Here is a 23097-nt window from a genome sequence, read left to right on the forward strand (position 1 = left end):
CCTGTGGGTTAAGCCGCTGCCTTCGGCTCAGGTCATGATCTCAGGGTCTTGGGATCGAGTCCCGCATTGGGCTCTCTGCTCAGCAGGGAGCCTGCTTCCCTCTCTCTCTCTGCCTGCCTCTCCCATCTACTTGTGATTTCTCTCTGTCAAATAAATAAATAAAATCTTTAAAAAAAAAAAAAATAAATAAAAAAATAAAATTAACACATTTTAAAATTAACAAATTTTCATAATCAGTAGAAAAGGCAGATTTCGCAAAGATTTTATTTATTTATTTATTTGTTTATTTATATAGCAGGGGAAGGGGGAGAGGGAGAGAAAATCTCAAGTAGACGCCGTGCTGAGCAACAGAACCCAACACAGGGCTCAATCTCACAATCCTGAGATCATGACGTGAGCTGAAAACAAAAGCTGGACGCTCGACCAACTGAGCCACCCAGGTGCCTCAAAGAAGTGTTTTAAGAATGAATTACAGGGGAGGTGCCTGGGTGGCTCAGTGGGTTTAAAGCCTCTGCTCAGGTCCTGATCCCAGCCTCCAGGGATCCTCTCTCTCTATCTGCCTCTCTGCCTACTTGTGATCTCTGTCAAATAATAAATAAGGGCGCCTGGGTGGCTCAGTTGGTTAAGCAACTGCCTTCTGCTCAGGTCATGATCCTGGTCGGGATCGAGTCCCACATGTGCCTCCCAGCTCCATTGGGAGTCTGCTTTTCCCTTTGACCTTCTCCCCTCTCATGCTCTCTCTCACTGTCCCTCTCTCAAATAAATAAATAAAATCTTAAAAAAAAAAAAAAGAATGAATTACAGGGCACGTGGGTGGCTCAGTGAGTTAAGCCTATGCCTTTGGCTCAGGTCATGATCTCAGGGTCCTGGGATTGAGTCCCACATCGGGCACTATGCTTGGTGGGGAGCGTGCTTCCTCCTCTCTCTCTCTGCCTGCCTCTCTGCCTACTTGTGATCTCTCTCTGTCAAATAAATGAATAAAATCTTTAAAAAAAATTACAAAACACAAAATGAAGACAACCCTACATGAAAATACCATAATTAAAAGCTAAAGCTAAAAAGCTAGGATTTTTAAAAAATCACTTTGACATGAATGTTATAAAGCATGAAAGAAAATCTCACAAATTTAAACTATGATACAGTGGGACCACAAAAATTATTCATGTTAACAAATGACATGAGGGAGCTAACCAGTCATAATGTGAAAAGTGAGCAGATGGACCACTACATGCAAAGTCAAGGGGGCAAACAGTTGCAATATGTTGTGGTCTTGTGAATTTTGACATGCTTATTAAACAGCCTTCTGGAGATTCAACAGTTGGGTATCTGAAGCTAAAATTCAGGGAAATGCCAGAACCAAAAAACATGTATCTTTAGGGATACCAGTACAACATAGCTAAAATATTTAAAAAGTCATGACACTGATTGGGATGACCTAAGGAATGAAATGGAGCTAGTAAGCTCTTGGGGGGAGGGGGGTGTCTCAATCATTTTGGGGGTCTATATAAGAAAAGTTGAGAAAAGGAGACTAAAAAGGGACAAAGATGAAGAAAACAGAAACCCAGGAAGTATGTATGCCAAGTGAAAATACTTTAAGGAAAGAAGTGAAAGACCATGTAAAATGTTTCTGAGAAAACAGGGACTGGGGGGCTTTTCATTCTCATATGCCTAACTCCAAGGCTAAATGCTGCTACACACAAAATGCTTAATAAATATTTAATAATGATATAAACAAACAGGTAGCACTACAAAGAAAAAAATTAAAGTAGATACATCAAAGCATAAGATATATTACTTGTACTTATTACCTATACCTTAAAGCTTATACTAAACTGAAATAAAAATAAATGAGAAACTAGGCACCTGGCTGGCTCAGTCAGTAGAGCGTGCAACTTGATCTTGGGGTTGTGAGTTTAAGCCCTATGTTGATTAGAGAGATTACTTTAAAAAAGTATTTTTTAAATAAACAAATGAGAACTAAAATATAAACCAGAAAAAAAGTGAGGTTAGCCTGAGGGGATCTGGATAGATGGATGCTTGAAGATATTCCTGATAACCTCCAGTCCCAGCACTAGGTCAACTATTAGGTACCTCTCCTGAGCTCAGCAGGTGAAAGACACCAGAATCAGAAGTTTTAGAACCACGACAAAAGCTTGGCCATAGGAAAACCAAGAGATCCACAGACAGTTCTCTCCCATAAAAAAGGTATCAACAGCATGAGCATTTCTGGGACAATCTGCAAGTCTCCCTGGCCTACAAAGAGCTTTAGAAAGAGCTAACCTGGTAGACTTGGTTCCCTTTACCACTGAAGCTGAGACTGTACTTGCCCTCTTAGCTGAGGATATCCAGATACTGAGAGGATCTCCTGGTAACCCACAGAGAACCAACAACATAGAAAAAGATCTCCAGCCTACCCACTATCTGAGGTATGGCAAGTTTTACCCAAAGAGTACACAATATACAATAGTTTGTATAGGAGTATAAATGCACCAAAAAAGCCAAGAAAACATAAAAAAGAAGAGCGAGAAAAATCACGTTATCGGTTTTTATAAACCCTTCAAGTCCCTATAATTAAAAACAGTACGGAATGGCATAGGTACAGACCTAGCTCAGAGGGAAAAAAAAAAACCCTAGAAATTGAGCCCAGTATAGACTAGAACTTACTATTTGATTAAGGGGATATTTTATTTCAGTGGGAAATAATAGTTATTAGTTAAATGATGTTTATACAACTGAATTATCTGTTGGGAGAAAACAAGTTAACTCTTATATGAAATTAATCCCAGCTGGGGCGCTTGGGGGCTCGGTGGGTTAAGCCTCTGCCTTTGGCCCAGGCTCCTGGGATGGAGCCCCGAGTCGGGCTCTCTGCTCGGCAGGGAGCCTGCCCCCCCAACCCTGCCTGCCTCTCTGCCTACTTGTGGTCTCTCTCTCTCTCAAATAAATATATATATATATAACTTAAAAAATAAAAAAAAAGAAATTAATCCCAGTTAATAATTTAAATATACATATATATATATATATATATATATATATATATTAGGAAAAGTATTTAGGGGCTAATAGAGACAACCAAAAGTGTTGGAAAGATCTTTTTGCCAAGAAATACAGAAGATGTAAAAGATAGCTATTAGATTATAAAAAACTTTTGAATTATGTGAAACACCTTAAAGAAAAACCAGAAACAATAGAAAAAAATGCTTACAACTATTGTTTCACATTGAAAATAAGACAAATACAATGAAAAGTAAGCAGAATGCATGTTATTGAAATCATTAAGATAGCCAGTAAACAGTTACAAAAATTTCTCTAAATCCCTGTATTTTGTTTGCAGGGAAAAAAATTAAGAATAAGATTTTCACCCATCAAATTGGTTAAATTAGATCCCTACAATCAGGAAATCAGGTAGAAAAGATGGACATGGAAAGTCAATGTGCAGCATCTATTAGACTTTTAATGTACAGGGGCGCCTGGGTGGCTCAGTTGGTTGGGTGTCCAACTCCTGGTTTTCGCTCAGGTCATGCTCTTGGGGTTGTGAGACTGAACCCTAAATGAGCTCCATGCCTGATGCGGAGTCAGCTTGGGATCTCATTCTCCCTCTCCCTTAGCCCCTTCCCCCGCTCTCTTTCTCTCTCTCTCTCTCTCAGGGGGGGAAAAAAAAACCTTCTAAAAACCCACAAACTTTCAGGATGCCTGGGTGGCTCAATGGGTTAAAGCCTCTGCCTTCAGCTCAGGTCATGATCCCAGGGTCCTGGGATGGAGCCCCACATCGGGCTCTCTGCTCAGTGGGGAGCCTGCTTCCTGCCCCCCCCACCTGCCTCTCTGCCTCCTTGTGATCTCTAATAAATAAATGAAATCTTTAAAAAAAAAAATGAAAAACTTTAAAAACCCCACAAATTTTCAATGTACATATTCTTTTGTTTAGCACTCTCATGTCAGAATCCATCCCATAAAAATGAAATCATCAGGGGCGCCTGGGTGGCTCAGTGGGTTAAAGCCTCTGCCTTAGGCTTAGGTCATGATCTCAGGGTCCTGGGATGGAGCCCCACGTCGGGCTCTCTGCTCAGCAGGGAGCCTGCTTCTCTTCCTTTCTCTCTGCCTGCCTCTCTGCCTACTTGTGATCTCTGTCTGTCAAATGAATAAATATTTGTATTTATTTTTATATATTTTTAAAGATATTTATAAATATCTTTTTAAAAAAATGAAATCATCACTACATAAGGAAATACATAGAAAGACTAGTATATATAAGTCTGTTTAATGCATTTTTTATAGCGCTAGAGAAAAGATTAAATAAATTATAGAACATATAAACCATGGAACATCATACTGCTATTAAAGAATATTTCAGTTCTATGTCAGCTAACTTGGAGAAATTTCTGCAAGTTATTTCTGTAACATACAAAGAAGCACGTATGATTCTATTGTTATTTAAAAGACCTATTATTTATATCTCTATATATAATTTATAAGCACGTATAGTATGATCCAATTCATATCAAATAATATAAAGCAAGCACAAATATAATAACCCTAAGATGAAGCATAAGTATTTTTCAGGGATTTTACTAATTTTCTATTTGTCATATTGTTCAGATTTTTGTAATAAAATTATTTATATAAACAGTAAAAATAATTATCATAAAAATATTACAGTTGAGATGGTGACAAACATTCCTTATTTGTGGCAAACTGACTACATTAAGATCAGATGATCAAAATCAGGCTCAACTTTTCTTTCTTTTTAGAGACAAAGGAGATGCAGAAGCAAACAGTAAGAGCTTATTGGCTCTTAAAAAAATTTTTTTAAGATTTTATTTATTTATTTGACAGAGAGAGAGTGATCACAAGTAGGCAGAGAGGCAGGCAGAGAGAGAGGGGGAAGCAGGCTCCCCGCTGAGCAGAGAGCCTACTGTGGGGCTCGATCCCAGGACCCTGAGATCATGACCTGAGCTGAAGGCAGAGGCTTAACCAACTGAACCACCCAGGTGCCCCTGGCTCTTAAAATTTTTAAGAAAGAGATCATCTCCCAAAGCTTTAAGTTGATTGTAGATTGTTTCTAATTCTCCCTCCCAGATGTTCCTTTAAGGCAGATGAGAAACTAGTTCAGGGCAGTGACTATTAATTAATAAGAGCCCTTCACCTACAATAACAGAGCCACTATGGACGAATTCTATAAAACATGTTCTTTTTCACTATCTTTCCTGGTGTACTTTCCAAAGACCTTATAAAACCCATCACCACTACTGATATAATAATAGTCTTCCTTCTTCGAATTCTCAGGACTAAGCAAGAGACATTAACCTCTCAGAGTACACACGTCAGGCACAATACCAGTTCTCTATCTCTGGTTTCTAAAAGGGGAACTATCCCATCTACAGCCTCTGCTGAAAAGATAGTGATGTTTTACACCTGTGACTTTCCCTAACAACTATTAAAGACAGCTAATCTAGACTGGCTAGTGACCAATGATAGGAAATGGCGATGGGCCAGTAAGAAAAGTTTAAGACAAAAAAAAAAAGAAGTATAGGTAAACAGAACCACTGAAGCAGCAAAAAGATATACAGAGTAAGAATGAGAGGGAGAAGAGAAAGAATAACCTAGTTAGTAGTAAGATAAGAACGTAGCAGACATAAAAAAGAAATGACTCCAGGTAGCAACAACATGGCTTAAGTTCCAGTTACCAGGAGGCTCTGTTTCTGCCAACCAAAGAAATGCATGACCCAACACCCTTCTAGATATTTAATGACCAGTTTTCACATTCTGACTATTGTCCAAAAAAATAAACGACAAGCAAAGAAAAAAAGTTACAGAAGACCCAATTCAGTATAGAAACTATACGACTCAAATAATAAAATTAATCTACTAAGGGAAGGTACCCGCCATTCTAAAATATATTTAAAATATAAAATGCAAATAATAACTGAGAACTGGTCAAGAGGAGCTGTTAAGGAAGATAGGTTGAGGACTAAAATGATTTCCCATTTTGACCAGTTTTTCTAAAATGTGCATTTTAATTTTAAAATACACATTTTCATTCCTACCAATGCAGGATGAAAACAAAAGACAATAAAAATGAACCACATTGGGCGCCTGGGTGGCTCAGTGGGTTAAGCCGCTGCCTTCGGCTCAGGTCATGATCTCAGGGTCCTGGGATCGAGTCCCACATCGGGCTCTCTGCTCAGCAGGGAGCCTGCTTCCTCTTCTCTCTCTGCCTGCCTCTCTGCCTACTTGTGTTCTCTGTCAAATAAATAAATAAAATCTTTAAAAAAAAAATGAACCACATTAAGCTTCTTAGACACAGGATACAAAGACAAAGCTGTAACTGAATTCTTCACTTAGGACTATAGAAATTTACAGTGAAACACATGGACAAATGAAATATGAAATACAATGTTAGCTTTTCCAAGTTATGTCTCTATTTTGCCTATTTTTAAATGTACTAAATATATACTGCCAAATAACATCAGAAACAATCTATTAAAATTCATCATGAGAAGATAATTTACCAGACATTTTGAGTTCAAGTAAGCAAATTAAAAATCTTTTTTTGATTAAATATGCTCAAACCCTAAGCCTACTTGGCAATACCTTTTAAATCATTGCTCTTAAGAACACTTAAAATAAATATAAAAAGCAGCACTTGGGCAAAAAAATGGAACATTTAACATTTTTTTTCTGCTAATGGATGCTCAGGATACTTATCAGTAAGTCCAGTCGAATTTAAATTGAGTTTTAGATACTCAAAAGCTACTTCTAATTTTGATGTGAAAAGGTCAGTCAAGCAGAGTATTTAGGAATTCAAGTCTGGAATATTTTCCTTTTTGTAGTTAAAAAAACACCATACTAAAACCTGTGCCTCCTTTTGTTAAATGATGTGATAAAATGGAGCTAAAGATTAAAACTTTGACTAGGAATCACAAGATTATGGAGGTTGGCCACTAACTGGTTGGGTTAAACTTGTCACATAATCTCTCGGGGTTTTAATTCCTTCATCTTCAGTGCAAAGGGAAAGGTTAAATTCCTTGGTCTCAAGTTTCTTCTGGCTCTAATCAGAGCAGATGCATTGCACAATTCTAGAAACCACCACTCATGAGACCATGCTAACACTCTACAATCCTAAGAAAAGCCTTTTACATCCTTTATTCAAGGTATCATGCATAATCCTCTTCCTACATACCAGTAACAACACACAGCCCACTGATTGTAACAGAGCTTCCATTATGTGTGAACACTACTGGGGTACCACCATAATGGTATAAGAATGGGTACCTGGGGCCAAAAACATTAAGTTCTATTTTTTAATAAACAATAAATGGAGGTAGCATAAAACTTAAGAGACAAAAAATTATTCAATAAAAAAGTAATTCAAATGCAAAAATAGAAATCAACTAAAATCAATTTTGAATATCCACAGCTATAGAGCTAAAGAGCATACAATAAAAATTATAGCTTCTCCAAAAACCACTTATATCTGTACATACTGTAGAGGTTTTACCCCTTCCCAAATACTTCCCAGTTTTCACACAGAACCATAGTAGAGAGGGGGCCTGCTATAAACTGAAGTTACTTAATTCAACAAACATTTACTGAGTTCTATATGCCAAACATATGCTAGGAATACAGTGACGTAAGATAAGACAGGATCCCCAATTGTGATGCTAATGTTCAAATAAGAAGCACCTGAGGGGCGCCTGGGTGGCTCAGTGGGTTAAGCTGCTGCCTTCGGCTCAGGTCATGATCTCGGGATCCTGGGATCGAGTCCCGTATCGGGCTCTCTGCTCAGCAGGGAGCCTGCTTCCCTTCCTCTCTCTCTGCCTGCCTCTCCGTCTACTTGTGATTTCTCTCTGTCAAGTAAATAAATAAAATCTTTAAAAAAAAAAAAGAAGTGCCTGAAAATAAACAGAGTTGTAAACAAGATGATTATAAACTATAAAAAGCATTATAAAAAAAACAAACAAGGAACTGACATAGAGCAGGGGAGTTCTTTAACTTGGGGTGGTTAAAAAAAAAAAAAACTCTGAAAAAGTGCTAACTATTCTAATTTAAAGGTCTACGCACCTCATGTGCACTTGCTCCCTCTTGCCCTCTCTTCTCTCAAAAATAAATAAGCAAATTTTTCAAAAAAAAAAAAAAAAAAAAAAAAAGAGGAACCAACAAGTTTAAAATTCTAGCAAGAGAAAATAATCTGACCAAAGAAATCTGAGAACTGGATGAAGTCAGATAATGTTCTCATAGGCTCCAAGATGAGATAAATGCAAAAAAAAAAAAAAAAAAGGCAGGCAATCTGTAAGGGGCTGAAAAACATTAAAAAAAAAATGGTGATTCTAGATTATAAGAGGATTTCAGAACTATCCCACAAACATTCTCTCACTTCTAGAAGAACAGAGACCGACTCTGAAATGAAACTACAGAGAAGAGAGAACTAATTAATAAGCAAAGCATAAAAATTGTCAACCCCAGGAGAAAGAAGATTCAGATTCTTCGTGGGCAGAGATCTAAGTCACATAGACCTCAAAAGTACAACAGAAAATACATTTAAAGGTGACTCTTCAAGAATTCATAGTTTCCAGGCTCTTGGAAAACACAGTTATAAAGGCAAAAAGTTCCAAAGCCCAAATTTCTTTAAATAGTTCACAAAGCTCAAAAACCACATCCCTTCTGCCTATAGACGTTCTTCCTTCTAAAACTACCAGAAAACCAAACCTGTTTAAACACTAGGAATTAAAATAAAAGCCTACAATAATATATTTTAGGAAAAATATCAAATGCGAAACAAATAATACTCTAACAGATAATAAAAATGTGAGAAAAATGTAACCACAAAAAAGATAAACATGACTATTATTTCAACATAACCTAACAGAAATTTTAAAAATAGTTGAAGTTTAATAAGGAACAATAAGTAAAAATTACAACAGCTCAGAAATATTATGACTAGAAAATAGGAAGCACTATTATGACTTTCCAATGAAAACCCAAAATCAGAAGAAAGAAATGATAAAGATTAGAGGAGGAACAAACAAAACAAACCAAAAGAAAAAACAACAACAATAAAAAAGGTCAATGAAACTAGGAGCTGGTTCTTTGAAAAAGTCAACAAAATTTATAAACCTTTAGCCAGACTCATCAGACAAAAAGAGGACACAAATAAAATCAGAAATAAAAGAGGAAAAATAACTGACACATGAGAAATACAAAGGACTGTAAGAGAGCATTATGAAAATTATATGCTAACAAACTGGACAACCCAGAAGAAATAGATAAATTCTTACAAACGTATAATCTCATGAACAAATTATCAGCAATGAAATTGAATCAGTAATCAAAAAATTCCCAATAGGGCACCTGGGTGGCACAGTCAGTTGAGCAGCCAACTCTTGATTTTGGCTCCAGTCATGATCTCAGGGTTGTGAGACTGAGCCCTGGGTGGGTGCATAGGGTTCTGAGCTCATCACTGTGTGTCCTTGTCACTCTCCCTCCTCCTCTGTCCCTTCCCAGATCTCCACAGCTCAGGCCAGCACTTTCTCTCCCTCCCTCTCAAATAAATAAATAAAGTCTTAAAAATACACCCACACAATAAAATAGACTCCCTCTCCCCTCCCCGCTTAAAAAAAAAAAAAAAAAAGCCTAATAAAGAAAAAACAGATTAGAAAGTGAGTAAACATAATGAAACAGATACAAAAGGAAGGAACAGTAAGTAGGTGATTCAATCAGTATATAATTGGAACCAGACAGGTATTTCAAACTGTGCTGCAAGCAAATCTTCCTAAAATAAGACCTGAATCTACACACTGAAAGAAAGCGCTATATTAGGGAAATTCAACCCAGTATATTTCTAATACAAATTACTAGACTTAAAATTTTTTTTTCTTAAGTTATTTACACATCCAGGTAAAAAGACCAAGTTACTTAAAAGAAAAAGAAGACTGTAGTATTGGGGCACCTGGATGACTCAGTTGGATAAGCATCTGATTTCAGCTTGGGTCGTGCATGATCTCGGGGTCCTGGGATGGAGGCCAACACCCAGGCTCCCCACTCAGCAAAGAGTCTGCTTCTCCCTCTCCCTCTGCTCCTCCCTCTGCTGGTGCGCTCGTGCAGAATAAAATTATACTGTCAAGAAACTTCACAACAGCTGTTTTATACTCAGATAAAATGAAACAAAAATTTTAAGACATCAAAGCACAAATGTGTGTTGTAACTAGAACTGTCCTTTAAGTTTAAAGGCACAGATTAGCTAACATGTAAAAAAGTTCCTTGAATCCTTCCTAAGAAACCTACTAAAGATCAAACTAGATGTATCCAAGAGATAACTCGAAAATCTTCAGGATAGACTGGTCATTTGAACTAAAGACACTTTACTATACAACTAAAATCAACCGGGAAGAGAAGACTGACATAACAGTATGTAAAAATGTTCTCTAACAAAGTAAAAAGGATAGCTCTGTCCAAAAATGGGAGAAAAATAAAAAAGATCATCACTTAAAATTAGATGCTGGGAGAGAGAGAAGAGGAGGTCCCCAGCTAAACTTCCTCAAGGAGTTTTAAGAAAATTATATTAGAGGCACCTGGGTGGCTCAGTTGGTTAAGCAGTTAGGCATCTGACTTCAGCTCAGGTCCTGATCTCAGGGTCCTAGGATCAAGCCCCATGCCAGGTTCCTCACTTAGCAAGGAGTCTGCTTCTCCCCCTCTGTTTCCCTGTGTCCCTCCACCTGCTCAACCTCTCTCCTCAAATAAATAAAATCTTAAAACAACAACAACAACCAAGAAACAGAACAAGAATGATACATTAAAGAGACTGAATTGAAGGGAACAAAAAAACAACAAAAACAAGAACAAAAACAAAACAATAAAAAAGCACAACCATCCTAAATGCCAAATCAAACATTTTAATAAAAGACCAAAGAAAAAAGCTGGCCTTTTTTGTGTGTACACATGTACAGATTTTGTGTATACATATGTGTATGCATAAAATATGCCACAAAACCTTAGGGTAGAACTGAGATCAAACACCTATGAACACTGACCCCAGTAGACACAGAAAGTCAAGAGAGAAATTTCCATGCAAGAAAGCTAAGAATGCAACCATCAAAAAACAATTAAGTATAGATGGCTTTAGAAGGAAATCTATCAAAACACTGAAAAAGAACAGACCCAATATAACCTATTCAAGAACACAGTAAAGAGATAAAAGCATGTCTTAATGAAGCTAGCATAAAGACTGACATCAAACCTGATAACGACCACTAACAGAAACATACAGTAAATTATGAACTTCAGTTATAATGATATAAAAAATCTCTTATGAAAATCCTATAAAAAGTGCTAGAAAATAAAAAACTACAGCATTAAAAATCAAAACCTAGTATGCGTTATTCCAAAAATGTAAGGGTGCTTCATTATTAGGTCCCCCATAATATAATATCATAATAATAAATCTAAAAAAAGATTATATTATCATTTCCACAGATGCCTCAAAAAAGTATTTGATAAAATTCAACACTCAATTATGATAAAAGCACTCAATCTTACAAAAATTACATATATACCTTTAACTTGATTTTATGTATATATAAAACATAGAAACAAAAGCTAGCACTTTTTAAACATTTACATACTAGAAACATTTCTGCCAACATCAAGGACAAAGGCGCCCTTTATCACAACTATTAACCTTATAATGAAGGTATCTGCCAATGTAATTTTAATAGGGAAAGCAAAGGGACTTCCAGATTCAGCCCCAAAATACAAAACCTGTAAAAACTGTTTATCACTTCCAACTAGACAAGACAAAAGCGGTGAACTAAAAATAGAAAAGGACTTTTCTTAGATCCTTCAAAGAGCTGAAGTTACTGAGGAAACCACAACCATGTAATCTGGAGAGAGAGGTAAAGACAGAATCACAGGTAAAATCAGTTTACCCAGAGCAGAAGCCACTGGAGACAATAACTGATAGGAATAATTAAAATGTCACTTGGACAAATCTTGGGAGACTAAATGTGGACTACCTTAAGAGTTAGAACCTACTGGAGGCACGGTCTTAGGGTTTAAGCAGGGAAAAAGCAAAATCTTTTAAAAATATTCCCAGGATTTTCTTCATAACAGAAGCCAGGCTTCTTTTTTTTTTTTTCTTTTAAAGATTTTATTTATTTATTTGACAGACAGAGATCACAAGGAGGCAGAGAGACAGGCAGAGAGAGAGGAGGAAGCAGGCTCCCTGCTGAGCAGAGAGCCCGATGCGGGGCTCGATCCCAGGACCCTGGGATCATGACCTGAGCCGAAGGCAGAGGCTTTAACCCACTGAGCCACCCAGGCACCCCAGAAGCCAGGCTTCTAAATGCAACTACTTTACCAAACACTTACCCTATCTAGGCAATTAGATAACCATAGCTCTCTCCAGTCTTCCTTTCTCATATAAGGGGAAGGGGGGAAAGGCTAAGAAACATCTTGAAAATAAGAGTCTAGGGACTCAGTCCCAGTTAAAACTGGGATTTAATAGTAAGATTAGAGAACTGTTCCCCAACCTCACTTAATCATCACAACAGGAGCAATGTATAGCAGCATAAGTTACAACTGAGAGAGATACAGGACACTACTCCATTAAAGTATTTTTTGGGAACTCAAACAAAAGCAAAAACAAAACAAAAAACTAAAACAAAACAAAAAAAAAGGTGGGGAGGGAAACAACACTAAATGAAAATGATGCTTCTGGCACTCAGAGTTACAATAAACATAAGAGAGCACAAATTCTAATCTGAAGAACACAAAATCTCAAACTAGAAAGCCTAATTACCACAGTTTCCATTACACAATATATTCTAGCTGGCTTCGAACAAAAAACTGAAAAGCATGGCAATGGGCAAGAAAAGTCTTTCTTTTTTAATTTTTTAAAAAGATTTTATTTATTTATTTTAGGGAGATTAGGGGGAGGGGCACACAGGGAGAGGGAGAGAATCTCAAGCAGGCTCTGCACTGATTGTGGAGCCTGACTTGGGGACTGATCTCATGAGATCACGACCTGAGCAAAAATCAAGAAGCAGACACTTAACCAATTAAACCACCCAGACATGCCAACTTGCTTTCTCTCTCTCTCTCTTTTTGAATCTATTTGTCAGAGAGAAAGCAAGAGCACTAGCAGGGGGAGTGCCAGGCCGAGGGAGAAGCAGACTCCCCACTGATCAAGGAGCCTGACATGGGACTTGATCCCAGGACCATGGGATCATGACCTGAGCCAAAAGCAGACATTTAATTGACCTGGGTGGTAGCACCTGAGTGGCTCAGTCAGTTAATTGACCTGGGTGGCTCAGATGGTTAATCTTCTGACTCCTAATTTTGGCTCAGATCATAATCTCAGAGTTATGAGACTGATTCCCCAAGTCAGGGTCCTCACTGGGGGCAGAGCCTGCTTAAAATGCTCTCTTTCTCTCTCTCTGCCCCTCTCCCCTCTCTAATACAAATTAGTTAATTAAGTTTTTAAAAAAGAAAGACAAACGAAGCATCAGAATCAGGTTCAAACATGACACAAATTTTGGAATTACTGAACAGAGAACTTTAAAATAACCACAATTAATATCTTAAGGAAAAAACAGACAACATGCAAGGTAGATGCATAATGTACTAAGAAAAGAATAAGTGAGCTTAAAGATATGTCAGCAGAAAGTTCCCAAACTGAAAAAGGAAATAAAAATTTAAAGGAAAAGAATATCAAAGAACTGTGAGAAAATTACAAAAGCTACAACATTTGCTTAATAGCAATAACAGGAAAAGAGAACAAAGAGTAGAAGAAATATCTGAAGTAAGTAAGAATGACTGGAAAATTTCCAAAACTAATGACAGACACCAAACCACGTATACAGGAAGCAGAGAGAAAACCAAGTAGGATACATAAAACAAACAAGCCAAAAAACAAACAAAAACCAAAAACCTACATGGATGAATTATTGTAGTCAAACTGCCATAAACCAAAGAAAAAAAGAAAATCACCTTGAATGAAACCTGTGGGGAAAACTCCTTACCTATTCAAGAACAAGGATAATTAGTTTGAGCTTCAGAAAAGAGTAGAATGAAATACATCTAAGCAATGAAAGAATAAAACCAAAAACCCCAAATTCTATCCCCAGAAAAACTATCCTTTAAAAGTGAAGGAAAAATAAATACTTCCTGAAACAAAACCTGAGGAAATCTGTCACCAGTAGGTCTGCCTTGCATAAAACTGAAAAGAAGTTCTTTGAAGTAAAATGATATGTGTCAGAAACTTTCATCTAAATAAAAAGGGTCAGAGGATGATTAAATGAGGATAAAATAAAAAACTGTACTTCTTATTCTTAACTGAATAAACTGTTTAAAGTAATAATGACAACAATGTATCTGGTGATTATAGCGTATGAAAAAGAGAAATGAATGAGAACAATGTTATAAGGGATGGAAGGGAAGAATTAGAAATACTTTGGTATAAAGTACCTAAACTACCTGTGAAACACTATACTGTCATTTAAAACTAGATTTGATTAGCTGCAAATGTGTACTGCAAACTCTGGGACAACCACTTAAAATATATTTAAAAGAAGTATAATAGATACACTAAGAGAAAAGAAAAAGAAATCACACTGACCAATCATTTCAAACAGGGACGGCAGGAAAACAGGAGGAATTAAGAAAAGAACCAAAGAAAATGTGGAATAAGTATAAAATAGACACAAATATAGTAGATATCAATCAAGCTGTATCAATAACTGATTTAAATATAAATGGTCTAAATAAACCAACTATAAGACACAGAGTTTAAAAAAAAAAAAAAAAAAAGAAGACCCAAATACACTGTCTACAAAAAAAGCCACCATAAATCAAAGGACACCATAGATGAAATAGATGAACAGTAAAGACACAGAGAAAGCTGTAACATGCTTTCAAAAAAAAAAAAAAAAAAAAAAAGCTAGAGTCACTATATTAATGCTTGAAAAAAGAATAAGAAAAATTCTGACACATAAGGCAGGGTATTAAATAATGAAAAAAGTTTCAATTTTCCAAGAAGATAGAACAATCTTTAATGTGTCAGAACCCCAAAAAAGAGTGTCAAAATACTTGAGGGAAACACTGACAAAATGGCAAAAAAGAAACAGACAAATCCACTATTATAATTAAGAAATCAACATCCCCCTATCAGTAACTAACAAATCCAGGAAGCAGAAACTCAGTAGATACAGTTGAATTGAACAGTACATTCAGTCAACTGGATCTAATGAACATTCACTGAACATTTTATACAATCCAACAGAATACACATTTTCCAGTCACCAAGATAAACATAAAACACATATTAACAGATGTACAATAGAAAATCATACAAAGAATGCTCTCAGACCACAATGGGATTAAATCAGAAATCCGTGACAAAAGAAAGGTGGGAAGTCCTAAAATATTTGGAGTAAACAACACACTTCTAAAATAATATGTGGGTCAAGTATCAATATAAATTTTTAAATATAATGAACTAAATAAAAATAAAAACAAATCATCAAAGTTTGTGTGATGAAGCCAAAGCAAAACTTAGGATAGTTATGGCACTGAAGGCACCTATTAGAGAAAGATGTAAAATCCAGCACCCAAGCTTCCACCCTTGGCAACCACAGAAAGAAGAGCAATTTATGGGTAAAGCAAGCAGAGAAGGTAAATAATAATAAAAGGCAAAAAAAGGTACATAAGCCAGCCTGAAAAAAATGCAAAGGCATACCATGTCCCTACATACACTCATCATCATTAAGATTAGATTCTCTACATTAATTTATATGTAGATTCTCTACATTAATTTATAAAGTTAGTTACACTCAAAAATAAGAACAAGTATTTTCTTGAAACTAGACACTAAAGGTGATATAATTCACATAGGTAATAAAATTTCCATAAAAAACTAAACCAGCTCAAAAACACCAAAAAAAAAAAAAAAAGCAAGAGAGCAATAAGGGAGAACTAGACCCTACCAGTTGTTAAAGTAAACTATGAAGTCTCTATGATTAACACAGTGGGGGATTTATAAATGAACAGAGATTTGGAAACAAAATAGAAATTACTGAAATAAGAATTTATAAAACTTAATAAATGATCAAGGTAGCATCACAAAACAGTACAGGAAAACATGAAATTTATCATAAATGATGTTGCAACAATGGCATAGCTATTTAGAAACAACATTAATTACATTTGTACCTCACACTCTTTACCACGTTAAATCCCAAGTGGATTAGAAAACTAAATATAAAAACACATTAAGTACTAGAGGAAAACATATAAAATGCTTTACATCTAAACAATGAGAATACACTCTTTAAATATAATTCAAAATCCAGAGGAAAAAAGGAAAACCCAACACCTTTAACTAAATAAAACTTCCAAAAACAAAAAAATGAAAGTTTCCATTTGCAGACAGCATAATTTGACGACATAGAAACCACTCTTCCCACCCCCCAAAAAGCCTCCTAGAACTAGTGAAGAGTTCAGCTGTGTTGCAGGATACAATATCAACACACAACAGTCAACCACACTACTATATACAATGAATGAGTAGAAGCCAAAATTAAAAACACAAAACCAGTTATAAGTGGCTCAAAAGAAATGAAATAAATATAAACATAACGAAACATGTACAAGAAGATTGCTATCTTAAAAATTACACACACAAAAAAAAACCCACAAAAAAACAAAGACAACCTAAATAAGTGGAAAGACATATCATGTTCATAGATTTAAAGACAGTAGAGATGGCCTAAGGAAAAAAATAATAGAATCATAAAAGTTAAAATCCCATAAATAAAATTTGAACTGGAAATAGCAGTATGAACTAGAGATATTTTTTCTTAAAAAAAAAAAAAAAAAATTCCTAGCTGTGTACCCTAAAAGGGTCTAAAAGAAATGACAATCCAGTAGCAATAGGCATTCCTAGTTTCCAACTGTGAACAATAAACATCATTCCTTCACCAAGTCATGACAGATAAAGGACATCTTGCTGTGCCAAAAAAGCAAGAAAATAAAGACTATTGAGGTCACGTCAAGGGAACACAAAAGGCAAGCTTGAAGGGGTTTCCACTTGCCAAAGATGGAAAAATCTGGCATCAAAAAGAACTACTGACATTTTTAAAAATCAATGAATGCATAAAAAGCCTAAAATTTAAAAATGCTTTTCTTGCTTTTCTTTTTAAAAATGAAAAAATTAGATACCTAGAGGTATATATCAACTCATTACTCTGAAAGTTGGTCATTAAAAGAAAATAAGTAAGCATTTATCTTGCATTTCCAAGAAAACTATATTTCAGAGTAACCGAAAAGCTATAATGGATGACAGAGAATTCTATACAAAATATTCCAGCTAATAAATGTGAAAGGAATGACAGAATCTTAAAAATTCCAATTCTGGGGATGCCTGGGTGGCTCAGTCAGTTAAGCGTCTGCCTCCGACTCAGGTCATGATCCCAGGGTCTGGGTATCGAGTCCCACATAGGGCTCCCTGCTCAGTGGGGAGTCTGCTTCTCCCTCTTCTGCTCCCCCTCCCTCTGCCCTCAACCCCAACTTGTGCTCTCTTTCTCTCTCAAATACATAAATAAAAAATCCTTTAAAAAAATTCCAATTTTGACATATTTAATGAAATATCTTATTCTAACAGTGGCTATCTTCAGATAGTGAAACCATTAATGAAAGGTGGTAGGAAATTTTAGGTGGATAGGAAATTAAGGAATCAGGGTGGTACGCCCAGACTTTGTGTCTCCTGAAGTGATACAATACAAAGTACATGGCACCACGTAGGGAGTAGTCTTTAAAAAAAAATTGATCCCAAATCTACAGAAGTCCATCTAATTCTCTATCTAGGATAGGAATCAGTCAAATGCCATTACAAAAAAGTAAATGGACATACTCAGAATATGGTAGCCTCCTCAGGACAATGACCTAGGTTATTCAAAAAACCCGTGGATGAAAGAAAAATGGCAGGAGGATGGAAGAAAAAAAAAACGAAAAACTATCTCTTTTTGCAGACAGTAAGATTACATATGTAGGAAACACCAAAGATCTGGTGGAAAAAAATACTACAAAGAGAATTTGAAAGAATTTTTTTTAAGATTTTATTTATTTACTTACTTGAGAGAGAGAGAGAACAAGCAGAGGATGCTGCAGAGGGAGAAGAAGCAGCAAGCTCCCCACTGAGCAGGGAGCCTGATACAGGGCTCCATTCCAGGACCCCAGGTTCATGACCTGAGTCAAAGGCAGATGCTTAACACATGGAGCCACCCAGGTGCCCCTGGAAGACTATTCTTGATAAAAAGAATTTTAAAGAAACACAACAAATACAATGAGTTTTTAGATCCTTATTCAAACAAACAATAGAAGACTTTTTTTTTTTTTAAGATTTTATTTATTTGACAGAAAGAGAGATCACAAAAGACATCACAGAAAGGCAAGGCAGGCGTGGGGGGTGGGGAAGCAGGCTCCCCGCTGAGCAGAGAGCGGGGTGCAGGGCTCAATCCCAGGACCCTGAGATCATGACCTGAGTGGAAGGCAGAGGCTTAACCCACTGAGCCACCCCCAGGTGCACCATATAGAAGACATTTTAAACAAACAGAAAATGGAATATGGACTAGGTATGAGATATTACTAAGGAATTACCAATAAATTTACTAGGTAAAATAATGACATTGTAGTTATAGTCTCTGGCAGGGAAATTCAAAAGATGGTCTTGAGGAACCTGCGTGGCTGAGTCAACTCTTAAGTGTTTAACTCTTGATTTTGGCTCAGGTCATCATTCTCACAGTTTTGAGATCAAGCCCTGCTATGGGTTCTGCATTCAGTGAGGAGTCAGCTTGAGATTCCCTCTCCCTCAAATTAAAAAAAAAAAAAAAAAATCTTTGAAAAAAAAGATGGTCTCAAATAATCCCAATGATCTAGTTAGTAATCCCTAGTAACTTGCTTTTACCTAACTTAATCTGGTAAAGGTAACTGGATGTAATTTCTGGAACTAGGCTACATAAAATTACAAAGAACTGTGACTTCTACCTGCTAGCATATTCTCTCCCTACTCTCTCCCTTGCTGGCTATGATATTGTGATTTATAAGAAATATACATTTGGTCATTCAGATGATGAAAATATATTCCCAAATGTTATGTGGTCTTCATTTAGAGCTCCCAACACTCAGAATTTTCAGTGATGAGAGCGAAAAGTGCCTTTTGCTATTTTAATGAAGGTGACTCTGGGACCCCACCGAAAGGCTGTGGCTGGTTGCCAGGAGCACCAACCACAGGACTGTGTGGTTGAACATCCAATGCTACCACACCCCTACTCATCCAGGGAAGGTAGGGGGGTGGGTAGAATCAGCCAATGGCCAATGACTTAATCCACCCTGACTATAAAATGAAGCCTCTGTGAAAAACCAAAAGGACTTAGTTCACAGAGCTTCCAGGCTGGCAAACACCTGGAGACTGGGGAGAATGGCTCATCTGAATGGGACATGGGAGCTTCCTGCCCTTTCCCTACACTTTGCCTGATTTATCTCTTCATCTGGCTGTTGATTCACATCCTTTATCATATCCTTTTTTTTTTTTAATTTATTTATTTAATTGACAGAAAGAAAGATCACAAGTAGGCAGAGGCAGGCAGAGACGGGGGGAGGGGGGAACAGGCCCCCCACACTGAGCAGAAAACCCAGGACCCTGGGATCTTGACCTGAGCCAAAGGCAGAGGATTTAACCCACTGAGCCATCCAGGCGCCCCTACCTTATCTTTTAATAAACTGGTAAAAATTAAGTGTTTCCCTGAGTTACATGATCCACTCTAAAGCAAATGAACCTAAGGAGGAAGTCACTGGGACCTCTCTCTGCAGCTGATTGGTAACAAAACACAACCTGGAGCTTCTGACTGGCCTCTCAAGTTAGAGGCGGGGGGTAGAGGGCAGTTTTGTAGGTCTGAATCATTAACCTGTGGAAACTGATACTACATTCAGACAGTGTGACAATTGACTTTAAATATTTTGGTTGTTTTTTTTAACTTTTAGGTTTGTTTTGGTTTTTTAAAGTGATTTGTTTTGTTTTGTTTTGTTTTTTGAGTTAAATTTTTGGACACCCTGCTTATCTTTGAGAACTGTCTGGTGTTGAGGAGTAGGGGGTGGGGAAGACACAGACTCCCTCCTCCAAACACTGAAATTGGGAACACCAACTTGAAAAGACTAGCTTTGATGAAGCAAAAACACCATGATAGAGAGGCCCATGTAGCAATGAACTGAGGGCAACCTTAGCCAACAGCTTTCACAAAACTAAATCCTACCAACAAACACACAAGCTTGGAAGCAGATTTTTCTCCAAGAAATACTACACGTGAAACCCCAGCCCTGGCCAACACACCTTGAATTGTAAGAAACCTGAAGCAGAGACTATATCTAAGCTATTTCTAAAATCTTGACCCTCATAAATTGTGAAATAATAAAAGTGTATTGTCTGAAGCTGCTAATCTGTGGTAATTTGATATGGAACAATCAATAACACAATATCCTCTTCTTCATGCAAACTGAAATATTTAAGAATGAAATGACATAACTTGTATTTACCATAAAATACACTGGAAGAAAAAAAGGTGGATGCAAACAGACTGAAGGAAAAAAAAAGTCTGGCAAAATGTTGATAGTTGTTGAAGGTGGGAACATTTGTATTCATTTTACTCTACCGCTGGGTATGCTTGGAAAATGTTCACTATAAGGTTTTTTTAAAGAATAAATGAGTGTGACAGCAAATACACAAAACTCTTTTCGAGAAGTAGATAATGTGAGATGTAAAAGGCAAAGTTTTGTTTTGTTTTTGTTTTTGTTTTTGTTTTTGTTTTTGTTTTTAAGAGAGAGTATGAGTGCAGAGGGTGTGGTACAGAGGGAAAGAGAATCCGAAGCAGGTTCCATTCCCCGCTGAGCAGGGAGCCCGATGAGGGGCCAGATCCCAGGACCCCAAGATCATGACCTGAACTGAAGGCAGACACTCAACCCACTGAGCCATCCAGGTGTCCCTAAAAGGCAAAGGTTTTAAACCCTAGTGCAAGTGGGTCTTACGGGCTCTGAATGGTGGAGAGAAGTAGGAACGAAGCAGTTGATAATGTAGGAAAGAAAAGGTAACTGAATGAACAAAATCAGAACAGGATCCAAAGTATAAGTGAAAGAACAAATTTAAAATAATCTCTCCCATTTTAAGTGACAAAAAGAAAAATGAAATGCAGATAAATATCATAATGCCTAAGTGTAACATATACACTATATCACCTCATTAACAAAAAAATTTATATTAAGTCTATTTATATTAAATCTATATTAAGTCTAAAATTTTTTTTTAAAGATTTTATTTATTTATTTGACAGAGAGAAATCACAAGTAGATGGAGAGGCAGGCAGAGAGAGAGAGAGAGGGAAGCAGGCTCCCTGCTGAGCAGAGAGCCCAACGCGGGACTTGATCCCAGGACCCTGAGATCATGACCTGAGCCGAAGGCAGCGGCTTAACCCACTAAGCCACCCAGGCGCCCTTAAGTCAAGTACATTGTTAATATACTCTAGTCATGCAGAAAATATGACTGGATTTATTAAGATGTAGATTCTAAACTCAGTTCCAATGCCAACTTCATAAAAGACCTTAAGCTATTATACTTTTATTTGCTTCGTTTTTGCATTTGTAAACTAATACCTACACTTCAAAGAGTTATTGTTTGGATTTACAGGATGTCAATGGCCCAGCAAACAGGCCATCTGCTTACCATTACCCAGAGCAAAATTCAAGTTAGCTTATTATTACCAAGCACTTCAAAATGTTTGAGCCTGTAGCAATTATTTTTAAGGACTCAAAGCACTTTGGGAACACATACCTACTCACACACTCCACACAAATGAAGCACAGCAACCACTTGGGAAACAGAATGACAACAAAATAAATAAACATTCTCATATAGAAGAGTGGCAGAACAGGAAACTCACTAGCCAAAAATCAAACTGGAAAGCTAGTGGTTTGGTATCTCCAAAAACCCAGAAAAATCTACTAAAAATTCACACAAAAAAATAGTCCTCATTCGCTCAGCATCTCAGAATGCTTGAATCATCAATCTTTTCCAAAATTAAACAACTGGCTCTTCAGAATATATTTGAAAATTAAGAACTGCCCCTTCTACCTAAAGCAAAGACCATTAAAATTAGACATGAATTTTCTATGCTGTTGCTTAATTATGCACATTCTTCAAAACTTAGACAAAGAAACAATATATCCACAGACAGGAAAGATTTAGGATATCAAACTGTTTCCAAGCACCCTCAAAGGCTTCATTTACATGAAAATAATTCTACAGGAACAATCACTATCTTCTGATTAAATCAAGTTCTCAAAATATCTTGCTGGGCAACGATTTAGCTCACTTTGAGTTACTGAAAGCGTGATGGGGGGCACTTACTTAAGAACTATTTTGTAATATCAACTCTTTCCTAGCCTGGGCCAAAAAGACCTTAAGCATTTAATACTCTCATTTAGTACAAAAATAAATAAAAGGCTAGAGAAATGACCAATACAAAATTCCCAATTAATTGGTGGCAAAACTGGAATAAGAGCCCAAGTCTTCTGTCCTTCTTCAGTATTCCCTCTACATCATACTGTTTTGATTTCTTCATGTTTTCCTTTGTAGCAGCTCTTTTTCCTAGCTTAATACTGTAATTCCAACTGTACTAATGGTGAGCGATCAAACCAATGTTAATTAATCCACATCTGTTCACTTTATGAGACCTTTTCCCCTTCCCATAAAAGGTATCTTAGACCAAGACATAGTATTTTTCAAATTCTATCCCTCACACATACTCCGGAGGATCTACAAACATTACAAATATGTGTTCAGCTATTATTAAAACTAAAAAATTCGAAAGTACTATAGACCAAATATTACCACAATGGGTATCACCCTTCGTAAAATCTTATCTTGTTTTTGTGCCACATTTGGAGTAAAATGTCTCCCAACATCTCAATACCTGTATGAACTTTGTTCAAAGTATGTCAATGACTGGAACTATATGCTGTTTTTTTAAAAATTCAGTTCTCCCGAAAAAAAAAAAATAA

The 23097-nt window shown here is 36.6% G+C and overlaps 1 protein-coding gene across 2 annotated transcripts in view; it reads right to left on the minus strand.

The window, feature by feature from the left end:
* MKLN1 (muskelin 1) overlaps positions 1–23097 on the minus strand; it is a 171283-nt gene that overhangs the window by 129901 nt on the left and 18285 nt on the right. The window lies entirely within an intron of this gene.

The sequence above is a fragment of the Mustela nigripes genome, chromosome 4 (genome assembly GCF_022355385.1).
Source record: "Mustela nigripes isolate SB6536 chromosome 4, MUSNIG.SB6536, whole genome shotgun sequence".
Taxonomy (NCBI): Eukaryota; Metazoa; Chordata; class Mammalia; order Carnivora; family Mustelidae; genus Mustela; species Mustela nigripes.